Source organism: Xenopus laevis, chromosome 8S (genome assembly GCF_017654675.1).
Source record: "Xenopus laevis strain J_2021 chromosome 8S, Xenopus_laevis_v10.1, whole genome shotgun sequence".
Lineage (NCBI taxonomy): Eukaryota > Metazoa > Chordata > Amphibia > Anura > Pipidae > Xenopus > Xenopus laevis.
Genome location: NC_054386.1, coordinates 43,936,617 through 43,953,480, shown reverse-complemented (window position 1 = coordinate 43,953,480; position 16,864 = coordinate 43,936,617). Strand labels below are relative to the sequence as shown.

General features: G+C 39.0%; 1 protein-coding gene across 3 annotated transcripts in view; it reads left to right on the top strand.

Moving 5' to 3' along the window:
* Window positions 1-3,242: 3,242 nt before the first annotated feature.
* The window catches only part of LOC108700035 (tenascin), a 75,278-nt gene continuing 61,656 nt past the window's right edge, over window positions 3,243-16,864 (top strand). The window contains exon 1 of one of the 3 annotated variants that reach the window (XM_018232891.2): window positions 3,243-3,469. The gene's annotated coding sequence lies outside the window, so the exon portion shown is untranslated. The remainder of the gene's footprint in view (window positions 3,470-16,864) is intronic. The other 2 variants (XM_018232892.2, XM_018232894.2) reach the window with 2 other exon arrangements.

Genomic DNA, 16,864 nt, shown 5'->3' with positions numbered 1-16,864 from the left:
TTAGGCACAGGGATTTTTGGATGTTTATAACAGGTGGGAATTATAAGCATGCTTCAGGAAAATAATTGTTCAGTGATTCAAGAAGAGGTTCAGTCATTAATAATATTTGCAGTTTTAAGTTAAAAAGATCAATGCCAGATACTTATGTTATTTATGAGGGCTGAAAATGTTCCCGTAGAAATGAAAAAATTAACTATTTATCTTTGATCTCCTAATTGATATAACCCAATTCGATATACCATCCACTTGATAGAAAAGCTAAAGGTGGCTGTAAAAAATGGTTGGGGTTTCAATGTATAATGCAACGTATTAATGGGATTTATATGTTTATTGCCCATGTGTCAAAATAATTTGGGACAGATTCAATAATGCTTTTTCTCATGAAAAGTCAGCTGAAGTATGTGGGGAAATATAAACATTGATTATGAGATGTTTTATCAATGTAGCCCCTTTCATAGTGGCAAGCAAGGGTTATATGTAAATTTAATAATAACAATAATAATAGTCCCTACTATGTGCATGCGCGTGATGTCACATGCGTGTTATGCGCATGCGAGTGACACAACATGGCCACTCACACAAAGAGCTCCCTCCCGGTGTGGGTAGCCTAGCGCTGTCGGGGGGGGGGGGCATTTTTTTTTGCAACAATTTTTGACTCGCGCAACAATTTTTATATGTGTGACTATTTTGTCCAAATGCATTAAAGTCAATGAGCTTCCGAATAATTTTGACGCGCAACAATTTTGATGAGTGACAATTTTTTTTTGTTGAAAAAAAACATTTTGCCGCAGTTTTGAAAAAACATTTGCGGATGGCGAGACACGAAATTTTGGCTAGAATCCATGCCTGGTTAATTTATGATGTAAAGAGTGATATCCTAAAACAATTTGCAATTGGTTTTCATGTTTAATTATCTATGGCTTTTGAGTTTTTTTTTTTTTTTTTTCAGCAGCTCTCCAGTTTTCAATTTCAGCAATCTGGTTACTAGGGTCCAAATTACCCTAGCAACAATGCACTGAATTGAATAAGAGACTGGAATATGAATAGGAGAAGACCTAAATAGAAAGATGACTAATAGAAAGTAGCAATAAATAAATCTATGGCCTTACATAGCTTTTGTTTTTTAGATGGGGCCGGTGAGACAGAAGAAGAAGTCAAATAATTTAAAAACTATAAAAATGAAAAAATGAAGGTCAGTTAAAAAGTTGCTTAGAATTATTTTATAACTTAAAGTTTGTTGATTGAACAAAATCTGTATGGGAGTTTTAGTTCCTCTTTACTACTTTAAAAATATTAATGATACCTCTCATTTCTAAGTTCATACTAATATAGATTCCTGAAGCAGATATATCTATAATGTAGGAGATGTAGAATATATCCTCACACACACCATGCCTGTCAAAATAAATAAATAAAGCATTAAAAACAAGATATGCCTACAGTATGCATTTTTCTACTTAGGAACTCTTCAACAAACAAATTCTTATTATTGAGGTATAACCTGTTTGGAACATGAGAAGAATCTATACAAAGCCATTAGCCTATGTTACCCTAGGTCTGCAATGGAACACCAAAGTGTCCAGCTTTGTGTATCCATCTTTTACAGGAGACATTGAAAATGTTATGGGCTGAATCTAATTCTAAGCAACTTTTCAATGTACATTAGTTACAAATATGCAATGGTTTAAAACTGATTTAGAAATGGAATTTGAAACTGAAAGCAGTTTGTTTCTCATCTTCCATCACGGCTACAACTAGGGGTAGGCAGAAGAGGCATCTGGCACAGGGCGCTGGGCAGGTATATGTAAAAGTGGCCCCTAGTCCGTCTTCACTTCCCTCTGTCGCTCTCCCCTCTGTCGCGCTACCCTCTCCTGTCCTCCCCTCCACCACGCTGCATGCTAGAGTATTGCACAAGTCCAATTGGAAGGACCCATGCCCAGACCTTCTGACCCCAAACCCGACCCACACCCAGGCCCGGATTTGTGTAAAGGCCACCAAGGCCTGGGCCTAGGGCAGCATGATATCAGGGGGCGGCATACTGCCTAACCACATCCACATTGGTGAGGTTCAGAAACAGTAGGAGATGCCATCTCCAAATTTCCCGTGTGCCAATCCCCATTGCTACAGTCCCGATGATGAAAATTTGAGCGAATATACTGTAAGCGAGGGGATGGGGTCTAAGTGCACCCGCTATGTAAATTTGGCCCTGCCCACACCCGCCACATCCATCTACCCAAAGACGCTATTACTTAAACTTACCTTCCGACCCAGGGGCTGAGAAACCTGAATTGACATCATCATGTGACATCAGCCCAGCGCCAATTCTTTAGGAAAAGTACCAAAAAATCACCTACAGTACTACAGAAAGGGGTGGGATCAGTCCCGCACATTGGCCAGGTAACCAGGAGGGTTAACAGTGGACAACCAGCATGGTCAGGGAATCAGGGATTTTCTACTCAGAACCTGACCACTTTGCTGGTATTCCGCTGCTACCTGCCCTTTCCAAATAATGTTGCAGAAGCCACTTCACCTCATGCCCCATATCTAAAGGAGCAAAGCTGGGGTATCAGCAGAATATTTCCAGCACTGTCAGAAAGAGATCACTGAAGTCATTCAAAATACCAGGCTCTTCCTAACAATGGGGAAAATTTCCTTTCCCTTTTTTTAAGGGTCACACATAATTGATACCAGAATTGGATTTCTCTTCCAGTAACCTGTCACCTTACAAACTTAATTCATTATTTAATCAGATCTTTGTGATGGTCAGGATCCCTTTGGACCCACCGGGCAGAGCTATGTTAAATTAAACATAAGAGCAACGTGTGGGTGTGGGAGAGAGATCAGACTAGGCTGCCAGCCTGGCACCACGGATTCCCGCGCTTGTGCCGCTACCTGCGCGATTGACTGTACCTCTTTTCACTGTGAGGACGCGGAGTAAATGCATGATAAAGATGACAAAAAGGTAGCAGACGGTGTTGTAAATGGACGAATTAAAAAAAGGGGGGGGCAAAAAATAACAACAGAAACAGCCACCTCTGTCATTGATCAAAGTACTAACTTCTGATCTACCGGAGCACTGAAATGAAAGCTGCCTTTGCCTTAAATGGTAAATACCTTTGTGCTTGTCTGTCCCACAGTGAATGTGAGAGCTCCAAGCAGAAGCTGTGTCTTTAATAAGCAGTGGGGCAGGCTGCCTGGAGGCATTGCATTACACAGGAGTGAGCCACGCACCGGGGCTAGCAGCGCTACTATATAAGCCCTGTGCTGTGCGAGCGCTGCATTTCTTCCGAGCATCTCACTGAGCAGCAGCAGCAGAAGCAGTCATCACCTTACTCACTAACACATGTACCGTCCCAAAGTTTGCGCCCAGCCCAGTCCTACAGGAAAGCCATTGGCTTTGTTTCCTTGATCATTTCCTTCTCATGGATGCTGTTCGCAATTGGATGTAATACTGCACACAGTGTTCCAGGTAAGTGAATTTCACATGTTTCCCATTTCCATAGCTAATAAAATCCTATGAAAGCAGCCTTTACAAGAAGGCACTGATATTTATATTAAGGATTTTTATTTTTAATATCTACAATTATAGTGGTGGTTCACCTTTAAGTTAACTTTTAGTATGTTATAGAATGTCCTATTCTAAGCAACTTGTAATTTTTTTTTTATAGTTTTTGAATCATTTACCTTCTTTTTTTGCCTCTTTCCTGCTTTCAAATGGGGGTCGCTGACCCCTTCCAAAAACAAGTGCTCTGTTAGAGGACAGACTTTTTGTATGATACTTTTTATTACTCATCCTTCTATTCAGGCCCTCTCCTATACATATTCCAGTCTCTTATTCAAATGAATGCATGGTTGATGGGTAATATGGACCCTAGCAACGAGAATCCTGAAATTGCAAACTGGAAAGCTGCTGAATAAAAAGCTAAATAACTCAAAAACAACAAATAATAAAAAATTAAAACCAATTACAAATTGTCTCAGAATGTCACTCTCTACATCTTACTAAAAGTTAACTCAAAGATGAATAACCCCTTTAATAATAAACACAAAGTTGCTTGCCAGTGGGTGATAAAGGCTTTCAATCTCCATTGGTTGCAATCTAAACATAGTGATGGTTATATGCAGATGGTTGCTAGCGAAGGAGTATCCCCTCTACTCCTCAATATTGATTTACCTGTTCTGCATAAAGATCTGCCACCTGAATACTTTCTATACTGGTGCATATTCCTAATGTTACCACTGATGCCCGCCTATGTTATTGCTTCCACTGACGAAACACACTGTGTTACCCTAAAGAGCCTGGCACTGCCCATCCTTATTGGACACTCTAAGCTGAAAACATGTTGCATTCTAGTTCTTTGTCCTTAGAACATCTTTTAGAAATATGATCAGCCAGCTGCACAGAGAAAAAGCCCCATTAGGCTTCACAAGGCATAGGATCAGTGTAGTTTATTTCAGGGCAGCAGTAAGCAGATAAGATTAGTTCAATTTGTATGTGATTGTTTTCTAGATGAACTTGCAGCAGGATATTGCTCTATTAACTGACATTCCCTTTATGGTGCAAAGCTTCGCACTTTTGTCCTTTTGAGGTGTAAAGATTTGCTGCGGTGGGGGGGGCGCTTAGGATAGGATCCTGAGTTTTGTATTCCATACTGTGTTACATTCCATCCCCAGCTACTGTAATTTAACCCTGTCGGTGTCTTTCCCTTAAGGGGTCAGTTCAATTTAAATGAAAAGCAGCTTATATATACATATACTGTATATTTTGCCAGTATATTTAAACGTTTCTCCATCAATGTTTCAGTAGGTTGGTTGAATAGGCTGCAATATAGCTGTGGGAAAATATTTTAATACTAATAATAACTGTGAACCGATCTGTAAGCTGTGAAAGGATGTGATAAATTGCATTTCCATTGCTCAACACATGCACCATTTGCTTATCTAGGCAAGCCTATGAAAAATGCAAAGTGCGTGGTTGTGTTTGGAGCTATTCATACAGAATTATGTGTATTTCGTATGTGTCCTTGGTTGTGGACCCTAAGGCAGAATATTTTGGGGGTTTCGTTCCCCTTTGCAGTTAAACATTTAATTTGTGCTCCACTTAGCTCATAACAAGATTACAGAAGTATAAAACAAAAGTTCTTACAATCGATGACCTATAGTTGCAGTGATATCCATCACTAAATAATTAATTCATTAGGCTACTCCTCACCTTTCAGCTTCTCTTGACAACCCTAGAGGGCACAACCCACTGCCCTGAGAGTATGGGGGTCATAACTATCTTCCTACTTTAATCAAAATGTTAAGGGTCCTTTGGGGTGCTGGACCCTAAAGTGGTGCGTGTCCATTCTGTTCTCCCCTTATTTGGGTGTGGTTTTTGAGCATCTATCCTTTCAAGTGAAAGCTTTAAGGAGAGCTATAAGTAAGATACAGGATTTATTGCATATAGTATAACTTGTTGAATAATTTTCAAATTATAGCCTTTTGCTTTAAAGCGTTTGGAAGTGAGATTTTCAAAAGGATGTTGCAGCATCTTGACTAAAGTATAGCACATGCAATTTCATATAACAATAGTACTGTCACAGCATCTCAACTCCCTGCAGGGTGTAAATTTAGGGATATAACACAAAGGCAATCAAGGGTGCCTTTCTGAATATTGTTCAGTTACATTTTTTCTGCTCCAGGTCAACACCAGTTCATTTTCTTACATCCAGTTTTCTCTGTCACTGTGTCAGTTTCAAGGAATTATAATTATTATTGTTATAAATATTATTATTGAAAATTAGAGTGGTCACATTTGCTCTTAAAAACCTAATTTTGTAAATGCAGTACAGTGCATTACTTAGGGGCACATTTACTTAGCTTGAGTGAAGGATTAGAAGGAAAAAAACTTCGAAGTTTTTTTTTGGCTACTTCGACCATCGAATTGACTACTTCGAATCGAACGATTCAAACTAAAAATCGTTCGACTATTCAACCATTCGTACTGTCTCTTTAAAAAAAACTTCGACCACCTACTTCGCCACCTAAAACATACCGAGCACCAATGTTAGCCTATGGGAAAGGTCCCCATAAGCTTTCCTAGGTTTTTTTGATCGAAGGAAAATCGTTTGATCGATGGATTCGAAGTTGAAGGATTTAACTTCGATGGACGAATATCAAGGGTTAATTAACCCTCGATATTCGACCCATAGTAAATGTGCCCCTTAATGATTTTACAAGACTTGTGATCTCTATGCATGTTCTCCCACAGGAATGCTGTAGTGTTAATCTAAGGCAAAGCAAGGTTAGAGGACTATATATATATATATATATATATATATATATATATATATATATATATATATATATATATATATATATATATATATATATATATATATATATATATATATATATAACATTCCTTGATGTATATATGTGTGCGTGAGCATTCGTTGAGCCTTGAGAAACATTTAGGGGCAGATTTATCAAGGGTCGAATTTCGAAGTGGAAAATACTTCAAAATTCGACCATTGGATAGAATCCTCTGACATTCAAATTCGAAGTCGGAGGTTTTTATTGATCGTACGATCGTAGTATTCCGATCATACTTCGAATCCTACGTTTCGAACGATTTTATCGTACGATCGTACAATTTTCCTTCGAATACAAAAAATACAAAAAAAATTGCTCTGGAAGGACCCCATAGGCTAACATAGCTCTTCAGCAGGTTTAAGTTGGCGAAATATTGAAGTCGAAGTTTTTTTAAAGAGAGAGTACTTTGATTATCGAATGGTCGAATAGTTGAATGATTTTTACTTCAAATCGAAGTTGAAGTAAATTCGAAGTCGTAGTATCCTATTCGATGGTTGAATTATTCAGAAAATTACTTCGAATTTCAGTATAATTCCCTCGAATTCACTTCGACCCTTGATAAATCTGCCCCTTATTGAGTACTGTAGAATAAGTCAAGAATTATTAAACATTACTAGGTTTAGATATTCAAATATGGGCTTCTCATAGTCTTCCTGTGCTACCAGTTTACCAAGATAATGTTACTCATTTTGCAGCCAGAACAAGACAGGAATCAGATGGCACTCAAGCATGCAAAATGTGCTGCAAATGTATGGTTTATTGAGATCTCCACTCATTTTGCACTTGGCCCAAGACATCTGTTTGTACTTTTGAGAGTGCCTCTGTGTTTCCGCGATACCGATACCTTTGGCCTGGATCATGCAGAACAATACTTCACTTTTTGGCTCATAGATTCACAGCATCCCAGTGCTTTCATAAAAGCAGACTAAACAATCATTTTTGATGGTGCATCATGTAGAACCACGCCCATTTCGCTCTATGTTTCAGTGGTAAGATGTATTTCTAATGGTGTCCTTGGACTTCCTTGAAAGTAGTCCCAGTTACATTTTGCAGAAGCACTGATCCTTTTAAAAAACTATCCTGAATATTGGTGTTTTATCCATGTGCCCTTTGCCAGAAATGGCATTTGCCCCTTGTGTCACAACTGGACTGGGGTAAATACAGTAGGCACTATCCTTTGAATGTCAAAATGTGTCACTGTTTCGTCTGTGGAAATAGTAAGGATGCCCAAGTCTGAATTCCATGGTACAAACACAATTTCAGCCACATGTTTCCTGTGTAACCTCATAACCATTTTGGGGGTTGTGATCATCAACGGATGCTTCATGCAGCCCCTGTATGATTTCAAGCCAGCTGCACTGAGGATGTAACTGGGTTGAATATTTGGGTAGTTTTTTGGTTTACTTTCTGGTCTGTGACCATCCTATTTGCAAAGAGAAAAAAGATCTCCCCTAAAATATTTCACATGTAATACTACTGTATATGCCATCAGTGGATGGTATAGCTTGTTCTGTCAAATAATAACAATGGTGAATGTGTATGTGCTCCATAGCTCACGTGACAGAGAGCACATAAATTGTGTTAACTAGTTTTGTTTTATTAATTTTAGAACTGCATATAAGACGTGTTTTCCCTAAGGCAGGGAAAGTAACAGGAATGGTAGCTTTGTTTAAACAGCTGAAGCTCCTTCCTTTTTTGGAACATTTTAACCTTTTTAGTGACTTCTGTTGGCTAGGTTTGACAGAATAGTTTTTGACACAAGGAACAATTAGGTCAGCTTACCAGCTCTATATGTGGCAAAGGTTCTGTTCTACAGAGTGACTTAAATATGAAAGGGTGTCTGAATCCCCAGACACAGTTGCTGAACTAGTCACATTATTAGAAAAACAATTTGTCCATTGCTTTGAACATATATCAAAAAATAAATATATATATATATATATATATATATATATATTCATATATATAAACATGGAGGAGCATACCGCCAAGGGGAAACCATGTGGATGTCGGATGCCAGCACGTCAATCCGGGCACAGTGGCATGACACAAGCATTAAACGTCTTGACGCTAGCTTCAAAACGTGCATGACTTCATCACGCACGTTTTGGTGTGAAAATTCACCTATAAAAGGACGCCAGAAGATTACAGCCATGCCTGATTATAGGTTATACTATATTGTGTTTCTGGGTGTGATTTGTGTTTATCTGATTCCTGATCTTCGGCCTGTATCCTGACTTTGAACCTTTGCTGCCTGAACTGACCCCATGTTACCACGAACTGTGTATTGGAGTCTACAGCTTCCTCCTTGGTCCGCAACTCTAAACTGATCCTTCAGGCCCTGACAGTTTAATCGGACCATGGACCCTTCTGAGGAAGCTCAACCTCAACCCGACTTCTGGAGAGCATTCCGTGGTCTGGCTTCCCGTATGGAATCCTATGAGGCACAGCAGACCTATTTTGGCCAAACATTGGAAGCCATTTTGAATAAGCTGTCGGTTAACCCTCCGGCAACTGCTGTAGCAGCTACCACAACGGCCGTGCCGTCTTCCAGTCCGGAGCCCAAGGTTCCAGCCGCTCCTCTCTACAATGGGGATCCCCATGCTTGTCGGGGCTTTGTAAATCAATGCCTGATTCAGTTCCAGCTACAGCCTACGCAATATGTATCTGAGCGAGTTAAAGTGGGGTTTGTAATTACCCGCCTTCAAGGGAAAGTGCTGGAATGGGCATCACCCTTATGGGAGAAGAATTCTCCACTTATTCAAGATGCCCACATGTTCCTGCAATTCTTCCGCAAGGTCTTTGATACACCTGGCAGGGTCACTATCGCTTCATCACGTCTGCTGCAAATTCGTTCCAATGCCAGCGAATATGCTATAGACTTCCGTACCCTAGTGCCTCACCTGGGCGGAATTGATCCTTCTCCCCACCAATCCTCTCACCGGTTTATGCTTCCTGTACAGCTTCAAGTCACGTCTAAGAGGATCATGACTTAATCCTTTCTGGACTCCGGTGCGGCAAGAAACTTCCTTGACCAGTCATTTGCCATCCTTCACGATATTCCTCTACACCCCTTGTCAATCCCTCTCTGCGTCCTGTCGATTGGCGACAGACTGCTATCCATGGCTTATATCTCTCCTGCCACACAGGAACTTTCTGTTACAGTTGGACACTGCACGTTGAGAGACTTTCTTTTCTTATTATTAATTGTCCTTCTACACCTGTAGTCCTGGGGTTGCTCTGGCTTCATCTCCACAATCCTACCATCCTGCCCTTACTGCCATCAGAATTGTTTATCATCTAATGCAGTACAGAAAATGTCTTGTGCTTCAATAAACATTCACTCTCTTCCCCTGGCATATCAGGACTTTTGTGATGTATTTTGTAAAAAATCTGCAGAAACCATTCCCCCTCATCGACCCTACGATTGCCCCATTGATCTACTTCCCAGTATCATGCCTCCTCGTGGTCGTACATATCCGCTGTCACCATCTGAAACAAAAGCTATGAAGGACTACATTCAAGAAAACCTTCAGTGCAGATTCATTTGTCCTTCCTCTTCTCCAGCAGGGGCCGGCTTCTTCTTTGTGGAGAAGAAAGATGGCAGTCTACGACCTTCCATTGACTACTGGAGCCGTAATAAAATCACCTCAAAAAAATGTTATCCACTACCCCTTATATCAGAACTGTTTGATCAACTCAAAGGGGCCAGTATCTTCACCAAATTGGATCTCAGGGGTGCATACAAATCCGAATCCTGGAGGGCAACGAATGGAAGACTGCTTTCAACACTCGTGACGGTCATTACAAGTATCTCGTCATGCCATTTGGGCTCTGCAAAGAGTTCTTCAACAACATTTTCAGAGACTTACTTGGACTTAGTGTAGTCGTTTATCTGGACGATATGCTCATCTTTTCTAAAAATCTAGATGAACACGGAGTCCATGTTCTAGAGGTTCTCTATAGGCAGTTCATCAAAGGATTCTCTTCTAGAATTGCTCCAATTTTGGCCCTCATTCGCGAGGGTGGGAAACCCAACTGCTGGACTCCACAAGCCAAGGAAGCATTTGAATCATTGAAAAAATCCTTTTCTTCTGCTTCGGTTCTTAAACATTCAGACCCTCTTCTCCCTTTCTTCATTGAAGTCGATGCCTCTGATGTGGGTGCTGGTGCAGTGCTTTCCCAAAGACAACTCAGTGACGGGAAACTTCACCCATGTGCCTTCTTTTCAAAGAAATTTGCTCCACCAGAACAAAACTATGACGTGGGCAATCGAGGACTCTTGGCAGTAAAATTGGCCTTAGAGGAATAGAGGTATCTCCTGGAAGGCTCTACAATCCCTGTAACAATATTTATAGATCATAAAAACTTCAAGATCTTAACCGTCTCAACCCCAGACAAGCTTGATGGGCACTATTCTTCTCACATTTTAATTTTATTAAATTTTATTTAATTTTATTTTTAATCACATTCCAAACTGGCTCCAGAAATAAGAAGGCGGACGCATTATCTAGAAGTTTCATTCCGGTGGATTCTTGTCCAAAAGATGACGACCCAATCGTTCCTCCTGCAAAGATTGTAGCTGCCTTATTTCCTTCTATGGCATTGCAAATCCTATCGCCACAATCTTCTGCACCATCTGATACACCGATTGGAGTGGCCTATGTACCTCCGGATCTTCATCATACCATTCTTTTTCAATCACACAGTTCCAAACAAGCTGGTCATCCTGGAATCAAGAAAACAACTGATTTGTTGTCCCGTCTTGTTTGGTGGCCTTCTTAACGGAAAGATGTCAAAGACTTTGTATTTTCTTGTTCCATTTGTGCTGCTTCCAAAACCTGTCATACCTCTCCCAAGGGATCACTAATAACACTACCCATTCCCTCCCGACGCTGAACACATATAACCATGGACTTTATTGTGGAGCTTCCATCTTCCTGTGGTTACACGGTCATCTGGGTAGTAATTGACAGGTTCAGTAAAATGGCTCATTTCATTCCTCTCCTTAAATTACTGTCAGCAATGGAACTTTTTATTCAACATATTTTCCGTCTCCATGGTTTTCCCGCTGAAATTGTTTCGGACAATAAAGCACTTGAACAATTTCTAAGATGCCATATTTCATTGTGCCAAGATGATTGGGTTGATCTACTTTCTTGGGCTGAATTTGCTGATAATAATTCTCTACATGCCTCTTCTTAGAGATCACCATTTTTTGTGTATATTGTCAACATCCTTTGTCATTTCCACAAGATTTACTTATCTCCAATGTACCAGCAGCCAAGGATTAAGTATCTCACATGTCCGCTTTTGGCAAGCTACTAAAACCAACCTGGAGAAAAGCTCCATTGCTCAAAAGACTTATGCCGATAAGAAGCTTTCTCCTCCTCCTCAGTATGCTCTTGGAGATTCTTCATTCTTCGTTGTTTCCTGCTCCTATAACTGTAGACGGTCATCAAGAGTTCTAGGTAGAGAAAATCTTGGATTCTCGCATGTCCAGAGGTTCCCTTCAATATCTGGTGGAATGGAAAGGGTTCAGACCAGAGGACCAAACATTCTGACATCCATGCCCCACTTCTTGTATGGAGGTTCCATAAGAGATTTCCTTTTAAACCCAGTTCTGGTGGTCCGGAGACCCCCGTGGAGGAGGGGGTACTGTAAGGAGCGCTCGCCGGCGCGTCCTTCCATGGTGGCATCCTATCCAAGATGGCGGCACCCAGGGGGAACCCCTTGTTACCTTCTTGGTCCGCAACTCCAAACTGAGCCTTTGGGCCCTGACAAGTTTACAGTATCAGTAAATGCTTTTGTAAATAGTCAACCAGTAAATACTTTCAGGTTTAATCTTTACAACACTACAGTGGTACTATGGCCTGCCTTTGGTGCACAATCCCTATTCAAGATGAATCTCACAGTGGTCCTATCTACAACACACTTAAAGGCACTGTAAAGCTAAACCAGCAGATAAACTGAATTATATTCTTTTATCTGTGATGTAAAAATGTATATCAAAGCAAAGGATCCTGTGCTTAACTTATAATTGCACCTCCATCTGCTAATGACATCATAGCCCCAATACTAGGGACTAATTATGTAGACAACAACATTGTTGATGTGGTTTCATTAAAGTTTAATTTTCCTTTAATATTGAAGATTTCTGACATCCAGAAAATCAAAGAATATTTTAAATCATTTAAATATAGGGTTGGATAAAGTGTAAAAATGGGGGTATTGGGGTATAACTAACTTGTTTGGGGTGAAACTGAAACTTGCCTTTATAGGCAATATATTTTGTCTGTAAATATTTATTACCTGCTCCAGCCTTTATTTTAACAGCAAGGCCAATGAAATACTGGCAGGGTGGCAACCATTGTATTCTATGTTTAGTTAAAGAATATTTTGGGAATCACCCTTTAGATGTTCATTAACAAAAGTTTTCTAGTAATTCTGTGTTTAAACAGGCTTAAGAAAAGTGCTTAATATTGCATTCCTCAGGAGTAACCTTGCTTCAACTCAGCCCCAGTAGCTTATGTTTTTGGCTCAGTTCTATTTAATGCCCCAAGTATGCAAAACCAAGAATGTAAGGATCATCTTGTCATCGAGATTTCAAAAAATAACTTTTACGTTTGTGTTGTATATTTTATGATACAAATGCTATACATATATCCCCAAGACATATTTTAGTCAGCAGGACTTTTGTGGGGGGGGGGGGGAGGCAGGAATATGGATAGAATTAGTCCCAATACTAGCTACATAAAGTGTGGTGTGGTTGCTATAACTCATAGCACCTCATAAATGTAATTGAGGACACCCATAGAGAAATTTGTATCACTGTTTGCTCATTTTATTAGACGTCCACAATATCCTCCAATTTTCATGCTGCCTGGTGTTTAGTACAGTATTATCTTCTCACAATTTGTTGTTGTATCCTTCTAATGGCCAGTTCCATTTACATCTCCAATTAGCTGGCTACAGACCCATCATTAGATCTGGTTGTGACGGCACGATAGATAGATAGATAGATAGATAGATAGATAGATAGATAGATAGATAGATAGATAGATAGATAGATAGATAGATAGAAATTTAGACAGATAGATAGATAGATTTGATTAAAGGACTAATAACATCAAAAACATTTTTATAAAATTTGTTAGTATACATAGAAAAAAAAAACACCAAGACAAATTAAACTTGAAAATCACAAAGCCTTTATACAGCAAAACCTTACCGAAACACAGCTTCCGCTCCTCTTCAGAAAATGCAATGATCCATCGTGTGGTGCTCGATTTCTCCTCCCTAGCTATCTCCTGTAAGGAAGGCAGGAGGAGAAATTGAGCGCCGCATGATGGATCGCCCAATTTCTGAAGAGGAGCGCAAGCAGAGTTTCAGAGTTTTTTTTTTGATGTATACTAACAATTTTTTTTACAATTTTTTTGATGTTATTTGTCCTTTAATTTTACAGAAAATGAAATAAATATAAGGTGGCATTACACAAGGCCTTCATATACCTGGAAGTCACTGTACTCACGGTCAAGTTAAATTGCCCATGTGGGTAAATACTGTATATCGTAAACTATAATGTGTTTTGAAATCAAATGTGGCCAAATACAGTCTGGGGGAATGCATAACCAGCACTCTACTTCTTTGTAGAGACCTGGAGGCAGCTGGAGAAATAGTTGCTGGAATGTGGGGTCATTGGAGGGGCTTGGAACAACATGTAAGTTCCTATCTACTAGCAGAATATGCACTATATAGAATACCCACCAAGTATTTAATTCAATAATATCATTGACTTGATTTAGTTTATTATTTATAATTTTCCCACAGTACACGCACTCAGACCAGAAGAATCCAGTGGTGCACGATTAAGGGGCAGATTTACCTAGGGTCGAATATCGACAGTTAATTAACCCTCGATATTCGACCGTAGAAGTAAAATCCTTCGACTTCGAATATCGAAGCATATTCCTTCGATCAGAAAATTGTTAGGAAGCCTATGGGGACCTTCCCTTAAAATTATCTTATATATTTTCCACTGCTTAGAAAAGGATGCCAAGTGTCATGTACTTGGCAATTCACATTATTAAAAAATGTTGTGGGTGGGTTATATCTGTCAAGTATTTTAGTACGCACAAAATCTGCATACATAATTATTAAGATACACATGTCATACAGAAGAATCCAGTGGTGCAGGATTAAGGGGCAGATTTACCTAGGGTCGAATATTGAGGGTTAATTAACCCTCGATATTCGACCGTCGAAGTAAAATCCTTCGACTTTGAATATCGAAGTCGAAGGATTTACCGCTATTCCTACGATCGAACGATCGAAGGAATAATCGAACGATCAAACGATTAAATCCTTCGAATCGAACGATTGTTAGGAAGCCTATGGCGACCTTCCCCATAGGCTAACATTGGCCTCGGTAGGTTTTAGGTGACGAACTAGGGGGTCGAAGAATTTTATAAAGAGACAGTACTTCGACTATCGAATGGTCGAATAGTGAAAAGATTTATAGTTTGAATCGTTCGATTTGAAGTCGAAGGTCATAATCGAAGGTCGAAGTAGCCCATTCGAACGTCGAAGTAGCCAAAAAAACATTTGAAATTCAAACTATTTTTCCTCTATTCCTTCACTCGAGCTAAGTAAATGGGCCCCCAATTGTATCGTAATAGTAGTGAATGGAGGATCAGCACTCTGTTGTAGTTGTGAAGAATGCTTTTATTTTATACAATTTTACTTAATCCGACATTTCAGTCCAACATGGGGACCTTTCTCAAGGAGAAAAGGAGAAAGGTCGGATTAATATGTAAAATTATATATATATATATATATATATATATATATATATATATATATATATATATATATATATATATAGTCAATCCAAAAATGAAATGAACCGAAACGTAGGATCACAATAAACCTTATGGTTTCACCCTATTGGACTGTTTGAATTTTTTCCTGAGAGTGCCGTCATTTTTGGATTGACTCTATGATTTACATTTAGGCTGGCACCCAGGTTATTATTTACTTTATGGTGTGCGCTCCACGAACGGACTATATATATATATATATATATATATATATATATATATATATATATATATATATATATATATATATATATATATATATATGTATATATATATATATATATATATATGTATATATATATATATATATATATATATATAAAATCATTCAAATTAAGACATTAACTGGAAAATGAGGTTCAATGTTGATAAATGCAAGGTTATGCACTTTGGCAAAAATAATATAAATGCAAGTTATACACTAAATGGCAGTGTGTTGGGAGTTTCCTTAAATGAGAAGGATCCAGGGGTCTTTGTAGATTACACGTTGTCTAATTCTGGGCAGTGTCATTCTGTGCCTACTAAAGCAAATAAAGTTCTGTCTTGCATAAAAAAGGGCATTAACTCAAGGGATGAAAACATAATTATGCCTCTTTATAGGTCCCTAGTAAGGCCTCATCTGGAGTATGCAGTGCAGTTTTGGACTCCAGTCCTTAAGAGGGATATAAATGAGCTGGAGAGAGTGCAGAGACGTGCAACTAAATTGGTTAGAGGGAAGGAAGAGGGTAGACTGTCAAGGTTTGGGTTGTTTTCTCTGGAAAAAAGGCGCTTGCGAGGGGACATGATTACACTTTACAAGTACATTAGAGGACACTATAGACAAATAGCAGGGGACCTTTTTACCCATAAAGTGGATCACCGTACCAGAGGCCACCCCTTTAGACTAGAAGAAAAGAACTTTCATTTGAAGCAACGTAGGGGGTTCTTCACAGTCAGGACAGTGAGGTTGTGGAATGCACTGCCGGGTGATGTTGTGATGGCTGATTCAGTTAATGCCTTTAAGAATGGCTTGGATGATTTTTTGGACAGACATAATATCAAAGGCTATTGTGATACTAAGCTCTATAGTTAGTATAGGTATGGGTATATAGAATTTAATTAAAAGTAGGGAGTGGTATGTGTATGGATGCTGGGTTTTCATTTGGAGGGGTTGAACTTGATGGACTTTGTCTTTTTTCAACCCAATTTAACTATGTAACTTTGTAACTATGATTTAAACTCCTAAATACATTTAAAATTACATTTAAAATTATCTTCCATTCCACTGCTTAGAAAAGGATGCCAAGTGTCATGTACTTGGCAATTCACATTATTAAAAAAATCTTGTGGGTGGGTTACACCTGTCAAGTATTTTAGTACGCACAAAATCTGCATACATAATTATTAAGCTACACATGTCATACAGGAGTACAGAAATAGACTTATTTTTACCTTCCTCCATAATAATATAAATTTTTCTCCCATCTGTTACTGGTCCATACTCATGAGAAAGGGAGAACGAACCTTTATAATATAATAATAATCTTGATTTTATGTTTAATATAAACAAAGTACAAAAATTTAACTTTAACTACAAGAAGAGATGGAAACACTGGAGCTTTTTGGGAACAGATCTAATAAACAAGACA